Source organism: Taudactylus pleione, unplaced genomic scaffold (genome assembly GCF_031769625.1).
Source record: "Taudactylus pleione unplaced genomic scaffold, aTauple2 ptg000265l, whole genome shotgun sequence".
In the NCBI taxonomy this organism is placed as follows: Eukaryota; Metazoa; Chordata; class Amphibia; order Anura; family Myobatrachidae; genus Taudactylus; species Taudactylus pleione.
Window position 1 is genome coordinate 2,385,965 of NW_028284667.1, and position 10,942 is coordinate 2,396,906.

Below are 10,942 nucleotides of genomic sequence, written 5' to 3' on the forward strand. Positions count from 1 at the left end.
GATTCTAGACTTCTGCCTCTACTTCAAAACACATTCTGTACCTCTCGCAGTCCTGATGTTTTAATCTCAAACATATCTCCAATATCAAACCCTTATAATCCTAGAGGCAACTAATACCTTCATCCATTCACTAGTCATCTCCAGACTGGGCTATTGCAACCTCCCCTTATCAGGCCTGCCTGCTTCCCACCTCCCTCCACTACACTCTGGGCCTGATTCAGACCCGCTCACGAGCGCTGAGCGCTCGTAAGCGGGTCGATGGTGCCCTAGTGCGCATGCGCACGACGGAGGGAGCTCCGTCGTGCGCATGCGCGAGACCCGTGGAGCGACGGGGAAGCCGTCGCTCCAGGTCTCGCACCAAAGGGGGCGTGCTGTTGATGTTGTTTGACAGCACGCCCCCTTTGGTGGGCGTGCCGGGGGCGTGGCTGCCAGACGGAGGCATTCCCATGGGAACACCTACCGTCTGGGTCCGGCCCCACTGACATCACTAGTGATGTCAGTGGGAGTGATTTTGGCTCTGAGAGCCAAAATCACTCCAGGGCTTGCGGTCACTGAGACCCTACCGCAGGGTCTCGTCGCAAGCCCGATGGTCGCGATGGTCTTGACCATCGCGACCATCATCATGGACGCTCGCATAAGCTGTGGGTGGTAACCCACAGCTATGCGAGCGTCCAAGAGACCGCTCCAAGTTTAGGTAGGAGGGCCCTGATTCAGAGCGAGCGCTCTGGTCACAGCGTCCGGCTCTGAATCAGGCCCTCTGTCCTCAATGCTGCTGCCCAGCTAATCTTCCTCTCCAAACGTACTAGGTCCAACAAGACCTATATTGGCTCCCCTTCCCCAACCCAATTCAAACGTTCCACTAACAAATCTCTCTCCTTCCAACTGATTACTTCCTCCAACTTCAGCCTCCAAGGTTTTGCCTGTGCTGCTCCCTACCTCTAGAACTCTCTCCCTCTCCCTATCAGACTCTATGGGATATATTTACTAAAGGGTTTTTTTTTTTTGAAGTGGAGATGTTGCCAATAGCAACCAATGAGATTCTACTTAACATTTAACTAGCACATTCTAGAAGATAATGGCTAGAATATGAATGGTTGCCATGGGCAACACCTCCACTTCTAATGGGCTCTCAAGGCCCACTTCAGACCAGCACCGAGCAGAAAAAACCCATTATGCAGCCTCTGGACAGCCTTGCACTGACCAGCAGCCAGGGTCATTTTAAGAAATTAGTGGGTGCCAGCACCCCCCAGTCCTCATCTACCAGCATTCCTCCCTCTCATCAGTGCCTCATTTTCCACTTCTCCAACATGCAACATACCTCTTGCCAGAGCCTCCACTTCTTCTCACCAACAACCCTGCTCTTACCAGTATCTCCCCTTACTCTCAGTAGCATCCACCTCTCACTGACATTGCTGCATGGGAGGCATGGGGCGGAGCAAATCACAAACACCAATTTGATATAGGTGCCATTTTCAACATTTCAGCATGGGGAGTGCACTACCCTTGGCTATGCCACTGGAATGCAAACAACCATATACTTTGAGAAGATGAGGGATTGCTATGGTACACAGTAGTAGCATATTTGAATTGCCTGGCAAATGTGACCTGAAGTGGTCCATATTGCTACTCAAAATTAAATTGCATGCATTATACCTATTTTTACAGGGACCACCATTTACACTGTCAATAGTTTATTTGTAGTTTTGTCGCTTGTCTTGGGTTCTCCATTGTCATCAGTAACTTGCTGTTACTGACCAGTCACTGACTGCAAATGCCAATTGTGCATTAGTTGTAGAAGAGAAGCCCCTGCCTCCACCAGGCTACTTCACTGGCACCTGGTACTGCTTACCTCTAGGTATTGTATACAGCTTATCTTTCCTTGTGACTGTTGACCGATTGCTTTGGGACAGGATTGAAGGGTTGCAGACAGAGCATGCGATGACACAGGCCACAGAGACACAGAGACATCTGGGGAATAGATTAGTATTTAGCTCTTTTTTTTTTTGTAGGTCATAGACGGCAAATAGGGTATCATGCAGGATCTTGTAAGCAGAATGGTGTTTATTGCTTTTTAAAAGTACTAGCAAGAAAATTCTTACACACATTTTGAAAGTAGGTTATCCAGCCACTGCCTCTTTAATCAATTGAAGCTGATTCACATAACTTGCACATGAATTAGCCTGTATGGTTTCACACTTGGTAACATTATACTTGACGGCAGATGATTGTATTCTTCCAAGTACTGATACGCATACACAGGGTAGTTCTCCATCTAGTTTAAGTAGAGAAAGGCTAGAACACCTGATTATATATAATGCAACACCTACTCTTCTGTGTGTTTTTAGGTAGATCAGGTAGTGCAAGTATGCTACAACTAGCAGATCTGGTTGTGTAGAATTCTTGCAAAATATTAGGGTGCATGCTTGGGTCAATACAGGTGTGTCGGCACGCACTACAATTAAACAGAGGCACCAAAAAAGCAGACCAGGCAACAAAAAGAGAACTCTGAACAGCTCCCAGCATTCCCTGCTCACAGAACACAGTACTGGGAATTAGATGAGCATCTGGATGCAGAGCAGAACCGGAGTCTGTGTCCAACTGCACTCTAAATTGCATACCTCCCAACATTCTTATATTACAAATCAGGACTCTGCGCATGCCCTAAAAGGGGTATGGTCTTGCAGCACCCCACTGTTTTCATCACTCCAGGGGGAGAGCCCAGCACTCCTGAAGAATGCTGGGCTGCCCCCAGGCTCTCAATGCACTATACAGAGTAACTATGAGACTGTCTGCTACCTATAAACTTACGCCCCTGCTGTGAGACACTGCAGTCTGTGCGTGGGATGGCAGGAGAGTCCCAGAAAAGCAGGACAGTTGTGAGGTGTGAAATTATAGAAAATAAAGCTGCTCACTATTTGTGGTCTTTCGTACATGCAAAAAATATATATATATTTGCACTCCTTGTATTGCAACATTGCATGGCCAAGTACAAGTTACTCCTTATTTTGCTTTTATCTGAACTGTAAATCAGCCCCAAAAATGTTTCCTGCCATATCTCTGAGAAGCGTAATACTGACAGGGCCAGACTAATTGTCATCGTCCTTAAAATGTTCTTTTTAAGTCCTATAAATGGAAAATAGATTAAGTAAATTTTCACAAAGGGAAATGTATTAATTTATCAACTGAATACTTTGTCTGTGCAAAGATTAAATATAGGTATAGACCTAGGAGCCTTTCATGGAACACAATGAGTCGATTTTCATTACATGCCATTTTCATTTTAGATTTTAACTAAGTTTCTTTCATATTAATGTATATAACTTTACAATGGTGCACGCTACAGTCATGGTATGTAATATTTCATATAATTTAGAATAAAAAAAATCTGTTAATTCTTTTTACATATATATTTTTGTCATGGTTATTATATTTCTAACATCATACTTTATAATGAACATGTTTTCAATTTTATTTCTTGTCCTTGAAACCACTAGAAGTGAAATCACCTTGAAAGGTTGAAGATTTGGAGATATTTGTTTTTATATTAATTATTCAAACAATTTTATGGTTATTTAAGGTAGCACCATATTCATAACACCATCTTCTATATCCTATGTAACATCTTTATGGACCCCTGGACAGAAAAACTACTGTAACATTCTCCCTCAGGTTTTTTCTACCCCTAGATATCCTGTAGTTATGAAACTAGTAGAAAAATCTCTACACAATATAGCATCATATATCAAAGAAAGAACTAATCCCACATTGACTACAGTGGGACCACACTGTGTTTCTGTGTTCACTTCAGTAGTAATATAATATGGAGTATGCCTGTGTATAAAGTTTATGCAACTGTTTTTCCCTTGTGTTTTCAGGTGTTCACTAACTCTGTTTTTACAAGAGTAAGCAGGCTACCAGAATCTAAGAGAGATTCTAACCATTTACCTTCTACAGTGATTATCCTCATTTCTTTATCTGGCTCAGCCTGTCGGTCTGTAGTGCATGCTAGCTGAGCAAAGAAAAGATTCACATAAGCAGTATCCCATTGCATAGGTTCAGAGGTAAGTAGACAATTAGCAGCAGCATGGCCCAAGCCACCATATCTAAAACATTTGATCATATTTTTTATCAAGTCTTTATAAAGGGCAGGAACCTTCCTGGTACAGCTGGCCAATCTCCAGGTTCCAGTTCATTCTCACTGCCTAGCACCATTTTCCCCTGGAAACAGAATTCACTAGAGATTGCCTTTGCGGGACTATGAACCATTGGGGTATACTCAGTAGTTCAGTTCTTTGTCCGCCACATACCTCTGCGCCATTTCCACCAGCTGATGTTTTAGAGTCCCTGTTGCTCACCCACTTGCACAGAGCTGCATGCAGTGACCATATGTATCAGTCCATAACAATCCTTTCTACAATATGTAGCCTTGTTAAAGTTTTTGGTTGTAGCCACTTCTTGATGAGATGGATGATGTCATGAATTTGGGAGCAGGGAGGCTTATCCATTTGGTATACCCAGCAATTAACTCGTCATGCTCGAACAGACATCGTGACACCCTAATGAGTCAAAATATCAGTTTTTAGTTTAGCATAGTCCTTGGCATCAGTAAGGTTTAATTCAAAATATGTGTGTTGGGGTTCCCTTGACAGGAATGTGCCAAAAGGCCTGCCCACTGAGTTATAGGGCAACTTTCTCTCTCTGCTTTCAGAAGTTGCTAGATAGGCTTCAACATCATTACTCATGTCATCTTTTGCAAAAAAAGATTAGCGTATATGGAGCTCCATATACAGTGCTTTCAGGTGCTGCACTATATCTTTCAAGGCATTGCTGTCTTGATGCTGCGATCTCTGGGTTCCTCAGCATTCATTTATTGTTGCCTCCCGGCCTCTTCAATGGCTAATTTCTGCCTCCTGGTAGCTTCCTGCTGAGCCCCTGTGACAGCGTCATGAGTGCATCTTTCATGGTGTAGGTAGGAAGCAGAATCTGGCCTCCCACTGACAATACTAGGAATTTGATAGATCACAAGTGCACAACTCCAAATTACTGATTTATATAAATATATTTTGCAATAAATAGATGTTTTTAGCATAATCATGGCCAAGGTTATGGGCCTACCCACCATATCCAGGTAACCTCTGTAGGGTAGGTCCCTAACATACTAGGGTTCAAATCCAGTGCACAGGACACCCCCAAACCAGCTCAGCTGAGCCACCCCAAGGTATCGTTCTATTGAGAAAAGTGAAGTGTGAAGTAAGAAAGGGAAGAGCAGCTGCGGCTGCATATATAGGATAGAAGTGAAAATACAAATATAATAAAAACAAACAGTAAAATGTTAAAAATGTGCAAAAAAGGAAGAATGATGCCCTGAAGCAGACCAACCAAAGCAATCCAGAGGACCCACGCCCCAAAAATCAACCCAAAGTTGCCCTACAGTATATAACTTGTAGGACTTAATTAAAATTGTGCCTATTACTAGTGTGCATATACAATACCAGACTCCATGCTTTAAACCAATGGGGGAGGGGTGCTAGTCCAGGCTGAAGGTGTCTCATTCCTTCAGGTGTGCAATGAAGCACACTAAATGGAGTGTATAAGAAAGAGTCCTGGACTGCACACCCTGAATATATATAATGGGAGGTGCTACCTGTTGAGACTTTTATTGTAGGTACAGAAACAGACAGATCACAGGTGCACAACTCCAAATTACTGATTATATATAGGGACCTACCCTACAGAGCTTACCTGGATATGTTAGGGACCTACCCTACAGAGCTTACCTGGATATGGTGGGTATGCCCGTAATCTTGGCAATGATTATGCTAAAAACCTCTATTTATTGAAAAAAATAAATATATATATATATATAACAGTCCAAATACTCGGCACTAGCACCTATAGTTTAAGTAATTGGAGGTGCCTTCCCCAATATAAAATATACAGACAAGCAGCAGTAGCGGGCGGCACTCAAACGGTTAATCAAAAACGACATGGACACACTCTAAATAGTCTTATTTCAAGACTCTTATCTCCTCCTAGTCCTCCAACCCCCATCGTTTCTTCACACTTTTAACTCCCTCTTCTGAACCCCCCTCCTCACTCTCTGCTCTTGACTTTGCCATCCACTTCACTTCTAATATTGAATCCATACTTTACTGCCCTCTCCTGACTGTCCTACCTCACTGACCTCTCTTTCTTTGTCTCTTCTCATGACTCCACTCACCCCCCCCCACTTCCCCTTCCAGTAGGTGTCCCCCATGGTTCTGTTCTTTGACCTTTCCTATTCTCCCTCTATGCATCCTTTTTAGGTGAGCTACACAGAGATCATACTGGAGGCCAAATGAGCTATGTTGATGACACTCATATCTACCTCTCTTTCCCTCCTCTCTTCTCATTCATATTCCAACTGTGCTTCTGCTATTTCCTCCTGGATGTCCCAGTGCTTTCTTAAACTTAACATGTCCAAGACTGAGCTGATCATCTTCCTAACCTCCCACAATTCCTTTATCTATTAACAGCACAGCCATCTCCTCTAGCCCGCAAGTGCCTGGTCTTGGAGTGATTCTAGACTAGTCTTGACTCACGGTGTGTCCGTGCCGTTTGAGTGCCGCCCGCTACTACACACTGTATATAATCAGTAATTTGGAGTTGTGCACCTGTGATCTGTCTGTTTCTGTGCCACTAAAAGTCTCAACAGGTAGCACCTCCCATTATATATATTCAGGGTGTGCATAAGTTTTTCACATAAAATGTTTGTGGCTGCAATTTAGAGGTAATGGTTTAAATTCTCAACCTTTGTCGCAAGATCAGGGTAAATTTGCCATCTCCTTGGGTAAATGGTTGCATGTCCTTGTCATGTGGCAGCCAACTAGTAGTTCACCAGTCCAAAACTTTGGTTACAAGTAACCGCAGCTAGTTTTATTAGCTGCATAAAAATAAATATTTAAACATAAAAATAAATTATTTTTTTATTTTCACATTTTCATATTTTGTGATAATTTATTTTCATTCATTAACACTTCATCCGTTTTATTTACTAATGTCATCACTATGTAAAACTCACTAGACTGGCGTGGTATATCTCCCATCACTTGCTCAATGAGATCTGTACTTTTACTTTTCTGTTTATATCACCTTTCATGCTAATATTGGTAAATACTAGTTCAGTCAGTTTATTTAACCAACACACTCGATATATATCATCATCATTAACACTATTGATTCTTTAGCATTGGTTTCCTTCCCCGCTTGTGATCAATGACATAAAATATAAATTTCTGCAATTGCCAACTCTGATCTCAACATCGTTTGAATGATTTTGACATGCTCATTTTATACTGTGACTTCGGTTGGGTACAGGATGCTGGCGTTCGGTATCACAGCGGTCAGAATCCTGACACCAGCATCCCGACAGGGTTAGAATACTGACACTTTGTTGGTCGGTATCCTAACCCTGCTTCCCCGGTCCCTAACCTTCCCTTTCCCGCATCCTAAACCTAACCCTCCCCCTAGTGCCTAACCGTAACACCTAACCCTCCTCAGAACCCCGATACTAACCTTTGGGATGCCGGTGTCAGATTCTGTCAATTGTCAAGATTCCGGCATCAGCATTCTGACCGCCAGTATCCCAGCGGTTGGGATATTGACCACATCCTCTGTGACTTTAGTACAACTTTTCACCATCAGCATTTTTTGCCTGCTTTTATCTGAGCTATGACTATTTCCCAGACTTGTGCAGCATTTATTCCTGTAATCAGTCACCCTTTATTATTATTCCTACAGTTTTTTTATTCAATTTTTCCATTAATAAGTATAAAACACTCTGAAACAGTGTAAGACATGCATCCTTTATTGATCTTAATTGTGATTGCCAGCAAAGAAACATCACTGTATAACAACTATTTCTATTGCAGTTATTTTACATTACCCTCACATTCTGGTACCACTCCCATAGGGGTCTATTCATTATGTTAATCATCAGGGTCGAACACTGATAATTAACATTTCATCTCGCCGCAAGCGCTGGAGCAATTCATTATTGCTCCAGCGCGGAGACAGTGACACAAGAGCCCCGAAGTCCGGCGGAAGGAGCCAGAAAAGGGGCGGAAGGATCCGAAATGATCCCTATTCGCAACCCAGATCTCCTTCCCATAGAGAAGGAACGGGTTGTTCACAGCGAGTGGGAGCAAACGCCATCTGAAGATGGTGAATGCTACCGCAGTCAAGCTTCAAAAATATTATATGTTCGGCGCTTGATGAATTATGTCCCAATACTAGTGTAGGAGATAGCTGTGTTGTATCCCCTGTTTTAGCTTCTTGATGAATGGCCCGATAACTTAATTTCTACATTTGCAAATGAAAATGTTCATGATGAAGAATAGGCCCTTAGAGAGTTATTTACTATAGATTACATATATTCATCTGAATTCTAAGGTCACTCTCAATTAGTACATGTGTCATCATTTACTAATGGGTGTATATCAGGCATTTCTTTCTCTACTTACCTGATGAAACACGAAGAGGTCTGGAAAACGCATTTTTTTCGCTGAGTATAGAAATTTTTTTTTTGTATCTACTGGTATTTTGAGTCTAGCCTGCATTTTTGTCTTTTTTATTATAATTAAATTGCTTCTTATTGCCTACATTTTATTATAGAGATCTACATTATTTATATTTATTATACAAAAAAGTCAACATTTTTTTAATTATACAAATTCTAACAATACAATAATAACAATAAAACATTTCTTATTTAAAAATATATCTATCACATTATTGAGCTGCTCTACATTTCTTTAGCGCAATTGCATTCAACCTCTTAAAACATTTCTTATGTAAAATATTTTTTATTACCATCATTAAATCAGGGCTGCTGAGCCTCCCGATAATCGGGTGCAGCTCCCGACCCCCCCAGAAAGGCAGTCAAGCCTCCCTGCGGCCGCCAATCCCCTGACCACCCCCCCCGTCTTTTTGTCCCCCCCCCTGCTGCAGGGGTTTAACAGTTAATCACGGGGGGGACAAAATTATGCAATTTTTGTGACCCCGCCCCACCACAAATGTCAGTCATCTGCCTGGCCACGCCCTCTTTTGCCAGCCACGCCCCCCTGCCCAGCCAATTTTTAATCTGGTGCAGCTCCCGACCCCCCCAGAAAGGCAGTCAAGCCTCCCTGGGGCTGCCAATCCCCTGAGCACCCCCCCCCCCCACCGTCATTTTGTCCCCCCCCCGCTGCAGGGGTTTAACAGTTAATCACGGGGAGGGGCCAAAATGATGCAATCGTGTGACCCCGCCCCAACACAAATGTCAGTCATCTGCCTGGCCACGTCCTTTGTTGCCAGCCATGCCCCCCTGCCCAGCCAATCTGGCTGCTCCCTCCCGGAAGGAGCAGTCAGAAAGTCGGCAACTATGCATTAAATTAGTTCACTGCCTGCAGTAAACTCTTATTACAATTGTCTGATATCCCAATGGAAATTGATGCAATGAATGTCCAATGCTTGGTTCCTTTCCAGTAGGGTGATTGCATTTGCATTATATTTTTAATTATCATTATTCCTGATATACTGTAGAGCAGTGTTGGCTAACCTTGACACTCCAGCTGTTATGGAACTACATAACCCAGCATGCACTGCTACAGTTTTGCTATTAGGGCATGCTAAAACTGTGGCAGGGCATGCTGGGATATATAGTTCCACAACAGCTGGAGTGTCAAGGTTAACCAACACTGCTGTAGAGTGTGCAGTATTGTCTGCATTTATGTTTTTTATTGTGGGACATCCTAGGTCAGAGGTATTCAACATGAGGCAATCCAGCACTGTAGAACTACACATCCCAGCATGCTCTGACACTTTTTAGCTATTGGGGGCATGCTGAGATGTGTAGTTTCACAGCGGCTGAAATGTTGCATGTTGAATAACCATGTCCTGGATCAATGACATTCATAGCTGATGAAGATCAACAATTTTGACGTCTGAAGAACTTCTGGTAACAATTAGCACCTTTGTGTCCACACATGGCCAATATCTGTGTAATATTGTCCAAAATGTGTTTTTCTTTGTAAACAGGCAGATAAAATCGCGCATAATTGTAGTTATTGATATTACTATACAAAATGCGTAATATATATTCTTTCATTGTTTTTAGTTCTACTATGAATTCAGGAGCACATTAATGACCAAGGGCGGCCCATGTGCATCTGGCCTGCCTCCTCCGAGCTGCAACCTCACCCCCCCTCCCCCCCCCGGCACGCCTCAACATTCTACCTTTTGTAGCAAGCCGGTCTCACCTCCTCCGCGGTACCATTTTCTCAGTGATGTCCTGGAAGGTGGCACTTATGCACAATAACGCAATGGCTATGGCACAGTGCCAGTTTTTGCTTTCACTGCAAGGCACCATCTTTCCAAAGATGTCATTGGGAAGGTGACTCCTCAAAGGAGGGGGAACCCACTTGCTCGCACCACATAGGTATGCACTGGGTGCAGGGTGTGCAGTGCGAAGCACTTCACACAGTACATCCATTATAAGTATGCCTGTGTATGAACTATATGCATTGAGGATCCTCTCACACAATTAAATTGACCTGTATCACCACATCCGGAAACCTCCCTTCAGTAGAATAGTTTCTCTATGCAGTTTGTTATTATATAGTATATTACTATGCTAGGATATTATGTTAGCAATGGTGTGCCTTTTCACATTACTCTTGTAGAGATTGTGGAAGGGAAAATAAAGCAAAATGCAATGACATGCAGTGATTAATTGCTGGATATGAAGAACCTCCAGAGCAGTTTCAAGAGCTTGTAGTTTGGATGTTTGTCACTAAGGACAATCTCTGTATTGTACTAGGAGATAAAAGAGCATGATGCCAGACTACTATAGGAATGTAAGATCAGTATTCCCAGTCAGAATGGAATTCTGAAAGAATTTTAAAAGGCTCTCATAATGAATCTG